At 41.8% G+C, this 19,949-nt stretch overlaps 1 long non-coding RNA gene across 1 annotated transcript in view; it reads left to right on the forward strand.

Annotated features, from left to right (window-relative positions):
- LOC148045493 (uncharacterized) overlaps nt 1-19,326 on the forward strand; it is a 60,637-nt gene extending 41,311 nt beyond the window's left edge. Inside the window, exon 3 of the long non-coding RNA XR_015696596.1 lies at nt 19,022-19,326. This is a non-coding gene — a long non-coding RNA (uncharacterized LOC148045493). The remainder of the gene's footprint in view (nt 1-19,021) is intronic.
- The last annotated feature ends 623 nt before the right edge of the window (nt 19,327-19,949 follow it).

Genomic DNA, 19,949 nt, shown 5'->3' on the forward strand with positions numbered 1-19,949 from the left:
CACTGAAAGAGAAAATAAACAGAATATATGTGGAAAATCCATGGGGACAAATCCTAGATTTCAAACTGTAGGGACTATAAAGTATGACAGGCCCTTGGTGTTCTCTGATCTTATTTGTTTTCATTACACGAACTAGGTAACATCATCAGTAAAGTGCCTCACTAAAGCTCTGAATATTTGCAAGAACTCAAATTCTCCTCTCTTTTGCCAGAGTTTGAAGTTAAAATTTCACATTGGAAATTGCAGCTTGCATTTTGAATGTAAAATATAACCCCTTCTTCAAAAATCTGGATTTATTGATAACATTTGATTTTGCTAAGGATCCAATTTAAAATGCCATATAATATATATTAAATATTTAATACATACAGTAAATATATAAAATATTAAATAGTACCACTGCATTTTTCTGCCAGAGGCTTCCAGATGCTATGTCTATCTGCATATGGCCTCTTTCATACTGGTGGCAAACTATTTTGCCTTGAAATGTGGCTGACACCAATTCCAGCATTTAGCAGAGGACTAGTTCTTAGGAATTCTTTTATTTATGAGTCCATGTTCAGTTATTGAACGCCAAAACGATCTTTGTGTGTGTTAGAATTCTTGAAAGCAACTTGAAAGCAATATGTCAACTTGACCAGAATACGGAAATGCACTTTTATAATTTTAACAGAAAAATATTTATTTACAAAAAATACATTATTGGAACATGCAAAGTTTAGCACTTGGCTAACCACCTCTTACTAAGAGGAAACTGAAAGAACATATGCTTCATTCCTGGAAAGAAAATCACAAGAACGTCTCTTACTAAAAGATTAGCAACCTCTCCTAGACCAACAGGGAACCCAAAGTATATTTTAACTCTCTAGCTGCACCCTATTCCCCCCTTAGGTTCAAAAGATCATGAGATGCTCAAAGCTCAGGGAAATTACATCATAGACATTAGACATAAGGTAAGAATGGGAGATGGTTTTTTTAAAGAATATAGCAATAGCAATAGCACTTAGACTTATATACTGCTTCACAATGCTTTAATGCCCTCTCTAAGTGATTTACAGAGTCAGTATATTGTCAATAATCTGGGTCCTCATTTTATCAATCTTGGAGGAATAGAAGGCTGAGTCTATCTTGAGACTCAGCCTCAAGCCTGGTGAGACTCGAACTGCAGTTTCAGCCAGCAGTCAGCAGAAGTAGCCAAATGCAATGAAATAATCTCTAATACTGTAGATATCTAACACTATTACAGAATAAATGAATAGAATAAATGAGAGGCTATACAAATAGCAATAGCACCTAGACTTACATACCTCTTCACAGTGATTTACATCCCTCTCTAAAGCATCTTATAGAGTCAACATATTCCCCTCAGCAATCTGGGTCCTCATTTTATCTCATTTTATGGAAGAATGGAAGGATGAGTCAACCTTGAGCTGGTGAGAATCAAATTGCTATCAGTTGGCAGAATTAGCCTGCAATACTGCATTCTAACCACTGCGCCACCACAGCTCTGAAATGTACATATATAATAATACATAGTGTCATATAAAGAAAATATTATTTTCTTTTACATCAAAATGTAAAGTAGTTCTGCTATTTGGAGTATTTCCTGATCATTTTGCTACAAAGTCATTGATTTCTGCCCAACAGTCCAATCCTGACTATTATTCCAAATACATCCTTGTCTCTGGCTATAGCAGGACTCTAAGTACTAAAAAAAGGATGAAAAATAAAAGGATATGGGAGAAAGGAAGCTCTATGACACTTGACATGATCAAGATCTTTGGACTGTAAACATTCACAACCCAAGTCCAAATACTGATTGTCTTCAAACACAGAGTGCGCATGTGGAGAGCCAGTTTAGTCTAAGGCACCAGACTTGAAACCAGAAGATTATGAGTTCTAGTCCTGTTTAGTTTAGTGTGAAAGCCAACCAAATGATCTTAGGCCAGTCATTCTCTCTCAGCCCAACTCATGTGACAGGATTGTTGTTGTAAGGAAAATAGGAAGAGGAAAGTGTCTTGTATATGTCTGTCACCTTGACTTATTTGTAAAAATAACGGGATATGAATAAGCAAACATATAAATAAATGTGATATACAGAAGTCTCTGAAAGACTCAAAAAGACTATTAAGGAAAGAACCGTTCATTTCCTAATGTTAGGCTAAAGTGACACTAGATTATAAAAGAAATATATTATTTAATCTCTGCCCCCATTTAATCTACTACATGAGATAGTTTGGATATTTATTCCTAAGGTTGTTTTTGTATTCCCTCAGATTTATTTTAGCAGTAACAGTAGAGTCCAGAGAGGGTGCAGAATACAAATTGCTGAAATAAATAAATAGACATGTTCCCACACTGCTTTCAAATAAATTAAAAACTGGAATCCTTTTTGGCTGAATAAATCAAGGAATAGCTTCTACACTACAGTGTAGATTTAATTTTTCCCAAGTGATAATTTGAAATGCACTACAATATGGACCTAAGTATGGGCCATCTCCTGGCCCCTTTCATGACCTGGAGAGGCTTGGATCCAAGAAACAGGAGGCCGAGTTAAGGAGACCACAGAACCTCCTGTGTACTTCCTTAAGAATCATTGGCTCATTTCATATCACTCACAAAACTGTGCCTCAGGCAGCTTGACCTACCCTGCCTAATCAGAGTCCATGGTGGATCAAATATTAATCACTTTATCTGCCAGATAGCTTGAATAATCCTCACAATGGCCCAGTGGATGGTCTTAAGGGCCTCCCTACCCAACAGAGACTGAATCAGCCTAAACAGAGTTACCAGATGACTATCAACAGATTCAGTAAGGGTGAAAAATACAGAATGGATCTGACTTCCTGTTAAGAAAAACATGATACTAGTGTGCCAAAAGACAACTATCACTTCTCATACCTGTTGGTTCCCTGGACACCATTTCTCTTTCCCCACCCTCCAATCTCCCAGTGTCATCCCCACATATCATTACAGTTTGTAATATATTTAGTTAGCATTCATATACATACATATATCTTGAACAGACTTTGTTCAAAGATGTTTGAGACGTCAAATGCATTAATATATATACTTCTCAGTAACCATCAATTAGGACATATATTATGAAGAAACACATTTCTTTTTAACAGAAATTGACACTAAGTATAACTGTGGTAGTATAATGTTGTCCCAGGATATTTATGTTCATAGAAATTTATGTTTATTACTGTCAATTGGCACCTTTTATACAAAGGAGCCAAAATGACACATTTTATGTATCTTGTGTATTATCTGAATATATTGAAATGATTATTTGCTCATATAGCACCTCCCCATCCCCCAAAGAAATGCTCCTTTTGCCACAGTAAATATTTATGATCTGAACAGTGGAGTAGAAATAATTCTGAGTACCTGTGGGTACAAAATGGTGACTGTTCAGCCTCAGATAACATTGAGCACTAATAGGAAGGGATAATCAACTCTGAGTTCTGTCCATGGTCCTGAAGATTGTAACATGTAGCTCCCATTTGCTGGATCTTGACAGTCTGTTTTCCAACTGCTTGCCATTTAGCATCCTTCAGACTTGCCAATGGCTTTATTTTTTCCCCTCTCTCTGTTAGTAAAAAAAAATTGTGTTCAGCAACATTACACAAAGCCCTAGATTTATTTCATAAATTATTAAAGATAGGTTACACCCGTCCTCTGGTTCATAATTGCATCTTAGTAGAAGTAAAGTGAGACTTTCAGGGGTTGATGATGTTCTCGGGATTCAGAGAGTTAAAAGACTAAACATGGCTTTATAAAGTCTGAAGGATTCAAAAACCTACAATTCTTGAAGCAAGAGTTTTTTGTGAGTTTTTATGAGGTAACTCCTTGAAAACAACATCTCAGAGATAAATGACATCACTCTGATTTATCATCTGCCCTTTCTTTTAATCAAGAGAGCTCAGCTGTCTGAAATCAAGTGGAAACACAGTGCTCTTCAGCTGAATAGCTAAAGGTGCTTGCTTAATGAGCAGCAATGGTCACTTGCTATTTGTTATGCTTGGACAGCAGGTCACATATCCTTGGCGCACAGAGACAAGAGGAAGTAGAAACTGGAAGAAACATCTGAGGTTTTGTGGAAGCAGTTGAAAAGAAATGTAAAGGGCAGCCAGGACAGGGTCTGTTTTCTGTGGAGACTGATGCTTATTTAAACACTGCTGTGGATGCCTGAGTATTAAGTATTTTTGTTATTCTGCTTGGAATTATTTCCCCCAAAAAATTGTTAAACATAAATCACAAACACAATTCTATAAAAAATGCATCGACTCTCCTGTTGCCTGCTGCTATTGCTCAGGGAAGCACAGAGTATGAAACAATACATTTAGGCTTTGGAATTTATCACTTCAGTGCAAAAATAAGAACCGTTCAACAATAAAACGGAATGCTAAAAGATTGCAAATTATTCACATTTAAGAGAATGAGGATGCCATTTATTTTGTGATGGAGAAAATTAGTCAAGGATGTCTCCTTGTACAAATATGCTATCATTATACAACTTGTACCACAGGATCTTTAAAACAAATGCTAAGTTAGCCCTCGGCCTTTAACAACTCCAGGAAGGTGGAGAAATATTCCCCAGTGAGCATTTACACTCTTCTAATTATGGAAAGAATAGATTTGGCTGAGACATAGCTGCTGGGAAAGGCATTCTGAGTGAAATGATTTGCGAGCAATCTACATGCAAACATATATCACAACTATATTTGTCTTTTATATGACATTTGGGGGGGAAAGGTCATCTTTCTTTTGACACATTGCCTACATTACACCAATACTTAAGAAAAGTTAGGAAATGCTTAGGCTCACCAAGGTGAAGTGATGATATATGCATGTTGGATTGTGTTTTCAATTTGAAAGCAAGCTATGAAAATGAGAACTCACATACTGAGTCAGTCAAATTTCACAGGGATTAATCTCCACTAAATTGTTGTTCTATAAAATGGATTTTACAAACAGCACTTGGACAATTGTGAAACAGAGCATCATTAAAGAATGATTTCATCATTCACTGAAATTGTATTCTGTTACTACAGATTTGCATGCAATAAGTGCAGACATTTTGTTTCTTCCTATGTTAAAATGTGAACATTTCTACACATAATTACAAGACGGTAACATCTAGCAATGAAGTCCTCATTGTACCATTATAAAGAGCAGATGCAATTCAAGCAATTATTGCATGCAACAATATATACAACAAATGTGATAGTATGGAAGTGATGGTTTCTTCCTGGATTAAAATCAGAATTATAGTTCACTATCGCTTAAAAATATTATGTTCTGGGTTTTATATAAAGGTAGATAAGCTTATTCTTACAAATTCAGGCGATACCCAAATTAATATTACCATCTTTTCTTTTGTACTGTAATTTGTTGCCTGAGCCTTTTGATTTTTTTCTTAATGGGAGCTTTTGCTTTGTTATCTTTTCTTTTTGTCTTCTCTCATCAATTCTTGGATATCATTAAGGAGAAAGTGGCTGGCTAGGTATAGCATAGCACTTAGACTTATATACCACTTCACAGTTCTTTACAGCCCTCTCTACATGGTTTACAGAGTCAGCATATTATCCCCAACAATCTGGGTTCTCATTTTACCAACCTCGGAAGGATGGAAGGCTGAGCCAACCTTGAGCCAGTCAGGATCTAATTCCTGGCAGTTGGCAGAATTAGCCTGCAATACTGTATTCTAACCACTGCACTACAGGGCTCTTAGGTATTAAGGACCAAATAAGATTCTGGTTGTTTTAAATGAATAGATGGAATTGAGGCAGGGGTAAAATTCAGCAGGAAATTTTGAGTAGTTCAGAGAACTGGCAAATATCACCTCTGGCTGGCCCCAGAGTTGGGTGGGAATGGGGATTTTCAGCATCCTTCCCCACACCCACCAAGCCACACCCACAGAACTAGTAGTTAAAAAAAATGGATTTCACCACTGAGTTGAGGGATGTTTCCTAATATCTTGCAATTCTTTCACAAAATTCAGAATTTCTGCTTTTGGACTGGTGGTGATTCAGGCCTCTCTCTTCATCTTATAACTGGATGTGCACATTATTAAAGCCCCCCCTCCCCAACAATTCTTTCTCTCCACCTTCCTGATGAGATTATTGTATTTATTTATGAACAAAAATATATAGATCCGCTTAGCTAAGAATATGCAGTGGGTACATTTAGTCAATACTGTATTTTGGTACATAATCTGAAAAGAAATTCAGACATGATTATTGCACTTCTGAATTTGAGTTCTGGTTTTATCATGTGTATTAATGGCAAAGGCAGCTCCCTCCTCCTTTTTTTCAGAATGGCACCCCTCAGAGATCAGACCGATTACAATTCTCTTAGAATTGCACAAGTTTCCAACAAGTCTTTACCATTGAAAGGATGGGATGGGTCGCTTCTGCAGGGAAATGTTTCTTAGGTTGAATGATATTTCCAGTACTAAGGTTTTTTGTCCATTAGCTATTATTATTGTATATTTTTAACTATTACTTAAAAAGACATAAATATGTCAACTGAGAGAGAGTTAGCTGTAGCATAAAATGACATTCTGCGTAATGATTCTACCCCTGCTTCAATGATTGAAACTATTGGCCCTATGAGTATGTAAGACTCAAAAACTTCACACAAAAACTCAGTTCAGATATCTGATAAAGTGATTCAAACCTTGGATAACAAAAGGAAAATGAGGAGGAGTGGGAAAGAAGAGAAGGGTAATAAAGAGGGAGGGAGTAAAATTCATGTAATTTCCCCACAGCTGACATGCAGCTCTCTGTAGGAAATTTCACAGAAAAAAAATGTGTTCAATCCTTTCTTAGATAGATAAATGCACTGCAGTGAAGAAAAACATTTTAAAATTGTCTATACACTTGAAGACATATGTTTGCAAAGACCAATGTGGCAGGAAAAGAAATTTCCAATTACATATATCAAAATTCACAAGTTACAGAGAAAAAGAAAAGAATATTGAATAAGAGATGACTTTGGAGCTCACATTAGCAGGACTGTTCACCCTCTATGAACTGAGTTTCTATACAGAATATATCATATGAATCAGTGGTGGGTTTCAAATTCTTTTAGAACATCTTCTGTAGGTGTGGCCTGCTTTGTGGGAGTGGCTTGCCATACATGTGACTGGGTGGGAGTGGTTTGCCAGCCACATGACTTGGTGGGCATGGCCAACTTGTAAAATGTGGTGAAACTCACTTAACAACGCTCTTGCTTAGCAACCAAAATGTTGGCTCAGAAACTCTGGCATTTGAAGCACACAAGTCTTAAAGCTGTCAAGTTACAAGACCCTTGCACCCCTAACCCTTTAGAAAAAAACACAGGGGTGTTCAAACTTGACAGCTTTAAGACTTGTGGACTTCAACTCCCAGAATTCCTCCTCTCGCTCTTCATCTTGATGATGTGCGGACGGGCGAGGGGAGGGAGCTGTAACCGGTTCTAAACAGCACTGTAGATTTGTGCAACCTCTTCTATAGAAGAGGTTATAACTGGCAGGAACCCACCCCTGATATGAATATAGTAATATGTCAGTCTTGCCCAGTCAGGTTCCTTATTGATTCTGAGTAGGGTTTATAGGACTAAGAGTGAAGTACATATCTGAAAAGAGTACACATATCTATTCTGATACATATTTTTAATGGAAATTGAAATTCCAGCACAAGAAAGTATGGGAAACAAGTTGAAGAAAATTAAATACCACAGCAAAATCACACATATCAAAATATATCACACAACAGTAGTCTATCAAATTATTTAATAAGGACTTTAGTGAAATATATTATAGCTTTGAATGTCCATAGAAATCTTGTTTCATTTCTTCAGTTTAAAAAAACTGGCTGAAATTCCCAGCTCTAGAATGGATTTACAGGTAGTCCTCGATTTACAACAGTTCACTTAGTGACCGTTCGAAGTTACAACGGCACTGAAAAAAGTGATCTATGATTTTTCATACTTAGGACCATTGCAGCATCCCCAGGTTCATGTAATTTACAACTGACTTATATTTATGAGGGTTGCAATGTCCTGGGGTCATGTGATCAGCTTTTGCAACCTTCTGACAAGCAAAGTCAATGGGAAAACCAGATTCACTTAACAACCGTGTTACTAATTTAACGACTGCAATGATTCACTTAACAAATGTGGAAAGAAAAGTTGTAAAATGGAACAAAACTCTCTTAACAAATTTCTTATTTAGAATATCAATTTTGGGCTCGATTGTGGTCATAAGTTGAGGGCTACATGTTAAGAACTCAAATTCAGATAAATCTAGGATAATTTTTTTTCTTTTCTATATGAATAAGTCAGACCTCAGACTTACATAATTATTCTCTTTTTTTCTTCTCTTGAGCACAAGTAAGGGTTCAGAAATATACACTTCTACATTTTAAACAAATGACAGTTTACATAAGAGATGTGGGAAACTGTATTTTGTTTGAGCTAGTGCTGTGCCAAAATATATATTTCACAGCTTTTCTCCATTCTAATTCAATTTAATAAAAAAGAAGACAAAAGAGTTAAGTAAATTTTACCTGACTTTATTTATAAGACAGACAATATGAGCATCATCCTTGTAACTCTATTAGGTAATCTATTGCTTCACTATCCTCCCATGATATATTTTTTTCAATGCAAGAAGCTTATGCAGCCAGGAGGCAGCAAAATAGCAATAGCACTTAATCTTATATACCACTTTACAGTTCTTTACAGCCCTCTCCAAGCAGTTTACAGAGTCAGCATATTGCCCCTAACAATCTGGGTTTACCCACCTTGGAAGGATGGAAGGCTGAGTCAACCTTGAGTGGGTGAGACCTGAACTGCCAAATTGTAGGCAGCCAGCAGTCAGCAGAAGTAGCCTGCAGTACTGCACTCTGTGCGGTGTACCACCATGGCTTCAAAATTATGAAGATATGTGCAATAAAAAGGAAACGTGTTTTTAAAAAGGACAGGAAACACTTGTGTGTCATGCAACAATGTTAAGTTTAAAAACAGCATCAAAATGAAGGTTATATTGAACGATAGATTTTATCACATGTGCTATTCTGAAAATATGGCTTGATCATACCTCACTGTTAACTAGGGCCAGAAATCCTCATGCCTAGACATCATTAGGCACAATGGTTCATATAAAATCATAAATGAATACTTTATATATATTACTCTCCAATGCGAGAAAGAGGACGAGCAGGGAGGAACCATGTATATCAGGGGTAGTCAACCTTTTTATACCTACCACCCACTTTTGTATCTCTATTAGTAGTAAAATTTTCTAATCGCCCACCGGTTCCACAGTAATGGTGATTTATAAAGTAGGGAAGTAATTTTACTTTATAAAATTTATAAAGCAGAGTTGCAGAAAACCCTTACCGCCCACCACGAAAGCTGGAACGCCCACTAGTAGGGACCAGGTTGACTACCACTGATGTATATTGAAAGCTTGAGTCAATCTTTTCACATACTGTAGAAGTTGCCATTGTTCCTGGATCCATCTGAACCAAACAATCATGAAATAGATTCCTGAAGCAACTTGATTGGCATATGTGCTTTTACACCTTGCTCTTTCTTTCTCCCTGCTCTTAAAAGCAGCACTCAGTCATCTTTGCTAAGAGTGGAGTATCCTATTGACCCAGTGAACGTCTGTCTTTGAACAGTGACATACAGTATTGTATTTTAATTACTCTAGTCACCCTAAGGTTGTAATGTGAACACTATACATTATTCCTCATCTCAAACAAAATGAAGTATAAGAGAATAGCTAAACCGAGTGGCAGTAGATGCTTTCTGTACTAACCACCTGGCAGCTGATGGGAGCCAGGTGATATGCAATCTTAATTAAAAAAAACATATATTTTCTTAAGATCAGAAATAATTTTATCTTGTATACATACCTTGCTGTACATAAACTGACTTAACATTCAGAGAGTCACTCAGTCTCTTTCCTCATTATTTGTCCCCTACCTTTCCTTGGAGATTCCTTTCACACATGAAAAACCATGGCTGTGAATTGCTCATTTAGGCATGCTGGCTTTATTCCTGCCCATTCTCTCCTCCACTTAAGTGAATAAATGTTTGTTAAGTGAATGTTTGCAAAATCTAGACCGAAATAGGTTTTCTTTTTAAATCTAAACAGTTAGCAGTGTGTCCCTTGAGGAGAAGAACTGGGAAGAGAAGCTTCCATGAAAAGATAACAAACACAAGGCATTCATTTACTACTAAATCTGCATCACACATTGCAATGGAAATAAATGAATATTAACCATCCCATCCCCAAATAGGCTGCTTAATGCAAATTTGGCTTTCCCTCCTTGCTTCTGTTTATTGTTAACTTCTTCAACCTCCCAAGGTCAGAAAAGCTATGGTGGGGACAAAACCATTTAAAAACTAGTGGATTGTGTATGTGCATGCACCAGGGTTGGGAGGAGATCCGGGGTTGCTTGCTTCCTTGGTTTAAATTCAGCTAATCCTTACTTGATTTCAAAAATTCTTCGACCAAAAAGAACAGGGGTAGAATGAGAAATGTTTTAAAAAGTCAAACAAAGGAATTGTTTTCAATCTCTTAATATTAATATCATTCAGCTGCCTCTCTCCTTGGATTCCACTGAGGGACACTTTTTAAATCTGCTGCCGGATCCATCCCATTTTCAGATATGACTTTTCTTTTGCTGGTTTCTTCCCACATACCAAATCTTCGGTTCTGGTATGGCAAGTTATCATACCAACAGAGTCTGGAGTCCCTTTGCCTATTTCTTTCAAATGTTATGTTGCATTATTACGAATAAAGGAAGAGAGAAAGGGATAGAAAAAGAACATCACAGAAAATGAATATCCTTCCCTATTTTTTCAGCAATTACATTCTAGTAATCATTAACATTTAGCAGCCCTCCCATCCCATTGAGGAAGGTGGCCCACAAAATTGTTTGCCTCGTTCAGTTGAAAGGTAAAGGTTCTGTTGTGTTCTGAGTTTGCGCTGACTAAAGGTTTGAGCGGGAAAGCGCTCGACAGCCGATTGGCTGATCGTTTGACAGCTCCTCTATAAATAGGGAGCTGTCCAAACGAGCAGCGCGCGTTCCTATCTAAGCCGGTTCTGAAGTGTTAGCTTGTACTTTAAGGGAATAAACTTGTTAGCCTTTTATTCCTGTCTCTGCCTCAGTTCTTCTGGCTACCCACGGGTCCTTGGTACACACCACTGGCGACGAAGGTGGGATTGCCAAACTGAGGTACGAGAAGCTGAAGTCACTGATAGCTGAAGTCACTCGCTGAGTCACTAGAACCGCGCTTAATCATACCGCGACGAGACGTCGTTGGTTCTGACAGGAATGGCCACGTTAAATTTCGCGCCATTCAACTATGGAGCCGAGACATGGGAGTCGTACACGGCTCGATTTGAATGCTTCCTGGTCGCACACGACCTTACCGAGCTGACAGATGAGAGGAAATGCGCGTTTTTCTTGTCGGTGTGTGGCTCAGACGTTTTCCACACAGCCAGAGCTCTGACAGCTCCTGACCCGATAAAGGCCGTTCCGTGGCCTGAGCTAATGGCCAAACTGAAGAGCCATTACGCTCCGTCCCCGTCTAAGATAGCCAGCCGGCACGCCTTCCATCAGCGCAGCCAAGCTGAGGGGGAGTCTGTGAGTGCCTACGTTGCTGCCCTACGATCCGCCGCCCTGCACTGCGAGTTCCGGGACTTAGATGAAGCCCTTCTCGACCGTTTAGTGTGTGGCCTCCGCGACCTCAAATTACAGAAGAGGCTGCTAACAAAATCAGACTTGTCGTTCCAGAAGGCCTTCGAAGAAGTTCGAGCCTCCGAAATAGCTGCTGCTTCCCTAGCCACCATCGCGAAAGCCCGGGCCGCCAACGCCGCGCAGCCTGCCAATGCCTTTAACACAGTAACCAGCCAGCCAGACTCGGAAAGCGAAGATTCCGATGCTGAAGCAGATAATGAGGACATCAACCGCCTTGATGAGGCGAGCAGAAAGAGCTGGCAACGGAAAAAGGGCAGGCCTAAATCTGCATGTAGTGGTTGCGGAGGTAACCACGAAAGAGCTGAGTGCAGATTCAGGCAAGCCCTCTGCCAGCGCTGTGGCAGGAAAGGTCACATCGCTCGAGTGTGCCGAGCCGCACAGCCCATGTCCTCGTCCGAGTCACAGACTGAGAGGTCGCGGCCATATCGTCCCAGAACAGAGGGCCCTAAGAAAGCGAGAGTGGACTGCCATTCCATTCTCCGTAACTCTCACCATAGTCTCTCGTGCAACCAACTTCAGAAGAAAATTCAACTGACAGTCATGGTCGAGGGGAAGCCCTGCGAGATGGAGCTCGACACTGGGTCTGCCACATCCATCGTGTCATGGAGCACCATCAAACGCATCGTGCCGCAGCTTTCGAAACGCCAGCTGAACGATTGCCATATCACACTGAGAGACTATCAGGGCAACCTGATCCCAATAATTGGCACCCGCAAGGTCAGAGTGCAGTTCAAGGGGTTTGACGGCCGCCTACCCCTCATCGTAGTCGACGGACGGCTGCCCAGCCTTCTCGGCCTCGACTGGTTCCAGTCCCTGGGTCTGCAGATCAATGGAATTCACCACCTCAGCTCCAACGCACTCGACTGCCTGGTCAACGAGTTCCCCGAAGTCTTCGATGGCAGATTAGGCAAGTACACGGGCACGCCGGTTTCCTTTAACCTCGACCCGTCCGTACAGCCGGTGCGGATGAAGCCTCGCCGGGTGCCCATCGCCCTCAAACCAAAAGTGGACGCTGAACTGGACAAGTTAGTGGCTCAGGGCATTTTGGAGCCAGTGGACCATGCCAGATGGGAAACACCCATTGTGCTACCCATCAAGCCGGATGGCAGCGTGAGGATTTGCGCTGATTACCGCTGCTCCATCAACCGTGCCTTGCCTTCCCACGCATACCCAGTCCCGGTGGTTCAACATCTGCTGCACACCTTGGGCGAGGGGACTGTGTTCGCGAAGCTCGACCTCGCCCAAGCCTATCAACAGCTGGTCGTGGACGATGAAGCCGCTGAAGCACAGACAATTGTCACGCACCGAGGTGCGTTCCGTTGCCGCAGACTGCAGTTTGGGGTCAGCATTGCCCCGGGACTGTTCCAGAGCTTAATGGAGAGGCTGCTCCAAGGACTACAAGGCGTCGTCCCCTATTTCGACGACGTCCTTGTTTCAGCCACCTCCATGGAGGAACTCATGGCACGTTTGCGCATGGTTCTCCAAAGATTCCAGAAAGTGGGCCTGAAGGTTAAGAGAGACAAATGCCAGGTTGCGGTATCCCAGATAGAATTCTTAGGGTTCCTCATCGATGGCAAGGGCATCCACCCCACGGCTGCCAAAACCAAAGCCATCGTTGAGGCCCCTACTCCGAAAAACAGAGCTGAATTACAGGCCTTTTTAGGCCTACTTAATTTTTACGCTGTCTTCCTTCCCCACAAGGCGACAGTCGCTGAGCCACTGCATCGCCTCCTTGACTCGGGTGCCCCTTGGGTGTGGGGCCGCCGGGAAGCATCCGCATTCATAGCAGTCAAGCACCTGCTTGTTTCCAACGATGTGCTGGTGCAGTACAGCGAGCATTTGCCCCTTGTGCTCGCTTGTGACGCTTCACCCTATGGGGTGGGCGCCGTCCTGTCCCATCAGTTACCCAGCGGAGCAGAGGTGCCAGTTGCCTATTTTTCCCGCACGCTCTCTGCCGCTGAACGTAACTATGCCCAAATTGATAAAGAGGCTCTTGCCATTGTGGCTGGGGTGCGCCGGTTCCACCATTACTTGTACGGCCGCCCATTCCAAATTGTCACCGATCACAAGCCCCTGCTAGGGCTGATGGCAGGAGATCGCCCTGCCCCACAGGTTCTCTCCCCACGCATGACCCGCTGGTTTGTGTTCCTGGCCTCCTACGATTATCAGCTGAACTACAGACCAGGGAAGCAGATCGCCCACGCTGATGCTCTTAGCCGCTGCCCCCTGCCAGAGGCCGTGGACGACCCTGCTGCTGCCGCGCCGGTCTTCCTAATCGACGACCTCAATCTTCCTCTCTCTGCCGCCGACATCGCCCGGGAGTCCGCAAGGGATCAGGTAATTTCCCGGGTGCTAGACTGGGTTAAGCGGGGGTGGCCAAAGGACCCCGTAGACACCGTTTACCTTCCCTTTAAATCTCGCCTAGCGGAGCTCTCCGTTCAGCGCGGCTGTTTGCTATGGGGCCATAGGGTTGTCGTACCTGCCTCACTGAGGACTACTGTCTTGCGGCAGCTTCATCACGCTCACCCGGGAATTGTCCGCATGAAAGCCTTAGGTAGAAGTTATGTATGGTGGCCTAAGCTAGACCAAGGCATCGCCGACCATGTCGCCGGCTGCCTGAAATGCCAAAGTGCCCAGGCGCTGCCACCAAAAGCTGAGCCGCGATCGTGGGAGCCACCTTCGGCTCCATGGTCCCGCATTCACATTGATTTTGCTGGCCCTATTCACGGCCACATGCTCCTTGTCGTTGTGGATGCTTTCTCGAAATGGCTCGAGGTCGTCCACATGTCCACTACCACTGCAGATGCGCTAATAGCGACCCTGCGTCGCTTATTTGCCACCCATGGCCTGCCCGACGTGTTGGTGTCCGACAATGGACCGCAACTGACAGCTGCCAAGTTTGAAGCCTTCCTTGCTTCCCAAGGCATCCGACATGCCCTCACCTCCCCGTTCCACCCCGCTAGCAATGGCTCGGCGGAGCGCGCTGTCCGCTCCGTCAAAGAGTCTCTGGCCAAGCTAGACCACCTTCCCTGGCAGGAAAGGATTGACGCTTTTTTACTCGCCCAACATACGACTCCCTCGCCAGAGACTAACACTAGCCCGGCCGAGCTCCTTATGGGACGCCGACTGCGGACAACCTTAGACCGTTTGCACCCCACTTACTCCGTGGCCACCCCGTTAGATTCCCGGGGGGGACCCCGTTCCTTCAGCCAGGGGGAGGCAGTGTATGCCCGGAATTATGTAGGACATCCCTTGTGGCTACCGGGCATAATAACCGATCAGACCGGGCCCTGCTCCTACAGGGTCAGGCTCCTCGACGGCAGAGTCTGGAAGCGCCATTGCGACCAGTTGCGGAGCAGGCACCAACCTCCAACAAGCCAGCAGCAGTCAACCGACCTGCCAACCCAGACGGGCACGACAACCAACGCAGAGCCAGGAAACGAGGAGGTCAACCGCGATCCGGCAGCCTCAGTCCCAAACCGAAGCGGCGACTTACCTGGTGGGCCAGCACCATCCTGCGTTCTCCAGCGGCCCAGGCGATCGCCGTCCTCCGATGCAGAGTCCTCGGTCGAACAGCCAGAGCCTCCAAGCGAAGCAGAAGGGCCTAGGGCATCAGGCCGCATTAGGCGGCGTCCAGCTTACTTGCAGGACTACGCCTGCGCGAACTTAAGGGGGGAGGAGTGTTGTGTTCTGAGTTTGCGCTGACTAAAGGTTTGAGCGGGAAAGCGCTCGACAGCCGATTGGCTGATCGTTTGACAGCTCCTCTATAAATAGGGAGCTGTCCAAACGAGCAGCGCGCGTTCCTATCTAAGCCGGTTCTGAAGTGTTAGCTTGTACTTTAAGGGAATAAACTTGTTAGCCTTTTATTCCTGTCTCTGCCTCAGTTCTTCTGGCTACCCACGGGTCCTTGGTACACACCAGGTTCCCCTTGCACATATGTGCTAGTCGCTCCCGACTCTAAGGGTTGGTGCTCATCTCTTTTTCAAAGCTGAACATCCAGCACTGTCTGATGATGTCTGTGTGGTCATGTGGCCGCATGACTAAATGCTGAAGGCGCACCGAACGCTGTTACCTTCCCACCAAAGGTGGTTCCTATTTTTTTACTTGCATTTTTATATGCTTTCAAACTGCTAGGTTGGCAGAAGCTGGAACAAGTAACGGGAGTTCCGTTCGAACGGGAGGGATTCAAACCACCGAACTGCCGACCTTTCTGATCAACAAGCTCAGCATCTTAGTCACTGAGCCACCGAGTCCCTATATCTCATTCAGTTACAGAGCTAAATTTGATCAGCATGGTTTATTTAATATGCTCCCCACAAATTTAAACTTTACTACTACATTTTGCTTACTCATACTAATAAATAATTTGTCCAGTCCTGACAATACTACTTCCAAAAAGTACAGGGCAGCTGGCCTCTTAAACCTCCCTTTCTTATCTGCTTCTTTCCTGCAAATAAGTTTTGTTTTGTTTTTTGGAAGAGGATTTGAGTGCAAAAACCTGGGCTTTCTGAATTGCTCCTAAAGTTTGGTGTGTAAACCCCGAGCTTTCCTCCTTCAAAAAAGAATGTTTAGATTTTCTCCTCAACCTGGCTTTTTTATTAATAATTTTAGTTAATAATTTTAACTGAGTTTGAGGGGGGGAAGTCTATATGTTATTTTAATTAGGAAGCTGGGATATAAATTGAAATGAGTAAGTAAATAATCCCTCAGCTAAATGAACAGACATTTCTGAAATATATCAAGGAAGTCCTAGTGCATTTTGTCCGACCACATTTTGAACTGGGAGTAATAAAACTTGCCATCTAAACAAAGTTTAACTCTGGAGGATCATTAACAGCAGAGTCTAAAATTGCTATACTACTGGTTTGCAGCCAGACCTGCTTAGTCCCAAACTCTATTTTGTTCTATTGTTTCTTCCATTGATTTTCCCCCCTTCAAGATTCTGTTTTTCAAATTATTTTTTTCTATTTGTATTAATTTATTTATTGACTTACTGAGAAAAAGTCTTAGTCACCTCTCCATAAAACACCAAATGTGCCACCTCCCACTCCCGCCCTAAAATACAAGTATGAAATAATACAATGGCAAAATTGACTCCATTAAATAGAGAAAAGCACATATCAAGCACGTTTTTACCTGGAAACTGCTTCCAGAGTTTGTGCTCGATGCAGGAAAAAACTGAAACTCTGACTTAGGTTTTGCTGATTAAGTTAGTTTATCATTTCAGAAATGGCTAGCATTTGGTAAACTGGCAGGGTAAAAAGTTATTTTGTATTTTCTGTAGTGAAAAAAGTTGGAAGTTATTGTTCCCTCCATTTCCCTGTTTACACTTATATTTCCCTTTCCTTTCCTTTTTTCATTTCCTAACTATCTTTATTTTTATTTGTATTTTACATTATCATAAAAAAGGAATAGGTTTACTTATAAGACAAACCCTGAGTATAATGTAAAGAATAAACAATGCAGATTAAAATCCTAGCTGAAACTAATAAACCACCCCTATAAATGTATTCAATTATGTGATATACTTTTGCATGTATATAAAGACTGGAGATCAGAAATTGTAAAACTTCAAAACAGTTTTGACCTGGTGACTTCCTGGATTAATCCTTACAGTTTTCTTGGCAGCATTTTCAGAAGTGATCTGCTGCTGCCTCCCCGCCCCCCACCCTGAAGTCATCCAGCTAGACTAAAAGTCATGACCTCTTCCAAGCCTAGTATCTTTAGCTACTGCATCAAAATAGCCCTTATGCATATGTATGTATGTATGTATGTATGTATGTATGTATGTATGTATGTATGTATGTATGTATGTATGTATGATCTATCTGTCTGCCTGTCTATCTCTTCCCTCGTCTGTCTGTCCATCCGTCTGTCCGTCCGTCCGTCCGTCCATCCATCCATCCATCCATCCATCCATCCATCCATCCATCCATCCATCCATCCATCCATCCATCCATCCATCCATCCATCCATCCATCCATCTATCTATCTATCTATCTATCTATCTATCTATCTGCATCTGCATATCCATCCCCATCCCATCTGGAGATATATGAGCCTTGATGGTGCAGTGGTTAGAGTGCAGTACTGCAGGCAACTTCTGTGGACTGTTGGCTGCCTGCAATTTGGCAGTTCAAATCCCACAGGCTCAAGATTGACTCAGCCTTCCATCCTTCTGAGGTGGCTAAAGTGGGGACCCAAATTGTTGGGGGCAATATGCTGGCTCTGTAAAACTGCTTAGAGAGGGCTGTAAAGCACTGTAAAGCAGTACATAAGTCTAAGTGCTATTGTTACTGCTACATATAATAACTCTCCCATATATAATACTTAGCAGAAGCCAACTTTAAAAATGCTATAACAACAAAAGTATAACATTAAGCTAATTAATAACTAATGATTAAAATTAATTGCCTGTAAAATAAGGTTTTTCATTTATAAAATCAATCCATCTTTTATCTGTGTAAAGTATCTTAAGAACTTTACATCACATACAAGAACCCAGAGACATTAAGGCCATGAAGATTCTGAAGAATTGGAAATGTTTGAAACCAACATGGGTGGAACACTTTGGCCTTTATTAAGATCTCAAAGCTTTTTTAGGCTTCTTTGTAATCTTAAAAACAGGTGTTGCTACTTTAAGATTCAGGTTAACATTGAGTAGCTTTCTCAAAACAGCATCTTTACCCCAGAAGTCTCATATAGAAAACTGAGGAAAAAATGAGAGAAGGTTTGACTCATTACGTTCAAAACATCTTTTCTAGATCATTTTTAAATGAGGCTAACACAGGTGTGCACGCTTCTTTCCTCCTACCAAAAGCAAAGGAGATGGGAGGGGGAAAAAACCCAGAAAGGAGATGGAGTAAGAAAGTGGGGAAATAAAATTGGATAGAAATGATGTGAAGAGAACAGGAAAAGATTATGAAAGAGGCCATGCTCAACTCTGTAACTAGGCAAATCTTCAAAAGCATCCACACTTATCCACAGTGAAATGTTCAGTCAATTGGACGTATATCAATTTATTTTTAAGAACTTCTATTCTTCTCAGATAATTGTCCATGAGTCACATGTAGTTATTGGGAATGAAATGGTTTCATATCTGGTAAATCAATAAAACAGTTTATAAACAAACATCGCAAAACCGTAGGATTAATTAAAAAATATACAATATTTGAAACTTAAGCAGAAATTATGATAGATGAATTAATGTTATCTACCTAAAGCAAACGAAATATCCTTTTTCTGGTTGACAGGAAGATGGGATGCCATTACAATACTCAGCAAGACTGCTGCTCGGATCATGTGACATTTCACCATGATGAGTGTGTCAAGTTATGCATGTCTGATAGAAAACTGCTTTATGGGGCCATGTTCTGAGTCACTGTTAGAACTGTTAGGTAGACAGTAGCATTTGAACTGTGCCCAGAAATATGTTAGCAACTAAAATTCCTGATGAAGTATTTTTGACCTATTACATGCAACCAGTTCTATCAGCAATCAATGCTGCATTGAGTATTAATCTGGCATTTCCAAACGGTCTTCAAAGGCAACCTATGTAACAGGCTTGTAACTAAGATATTAGTTACAAGCCTGTTACATAGGTTGCCTTTGAAGACCGTTTGGAAATGCCAGATTAATACTCAATGCAGCATTGATTGCTGATAGAACTGGTTGCATGTAATAGGTCAAAAGGATTTATAACTGTTGCACTCTCCAAGTTAATGAAAAGCACCATGTATCCTATGAATCACTTGCATCTCTACTGACAATTGCAACCCACATATGCTAGCCCCACTCTAGTTCTATAGTCAGCTGAGTTATTTATCAGCTTATTTGAATTGGGCTTTTGTTTTGTTTTTTTGCTATTGTTATGGGCTCCTCTGAAGCTGAAGATTGCCAACTGCAGGAGCGAGCAACCAATCAAAACCACCTGATGGTGGACTCAGCCTAAAATCTGCAGGAGGAAGTACAGAAGAATAAGGTGATGTGCAACATAATCCTGACAGGTTATCAGCCCCAGGACACATTAGCAGCTTTCACAAGGGGAGCAAATGGGATCCTCAAGAAGTAAAGATGCCAATGCCCATCATTAACTTGCATTTGATCCATGGACTATTTTGGACTACATTGGCTCTCTGTCACTGCTACCTATTATTTCCCTAACCTGTGTTCAGTTTGTCT

This window comes from Thamnophis sirtalis, unplaced genomic scaffold (assembly GCF_051295495.1).
Source record: "Thamnophis sirtalis isolate CommonGarterSnake01/CBP01778 unplaced genomic scaffold, rThaSir2_p1.2 scaffold_5, whole genome shotgun sequence".
Classification (NCBI taxonomy): domain Eukaryota; kingdom Metazoa; phylum Chordata; class Lepidosauria; order Squamata; family Natricidae; genus Thamnophis; species Thamnophis sirtalis.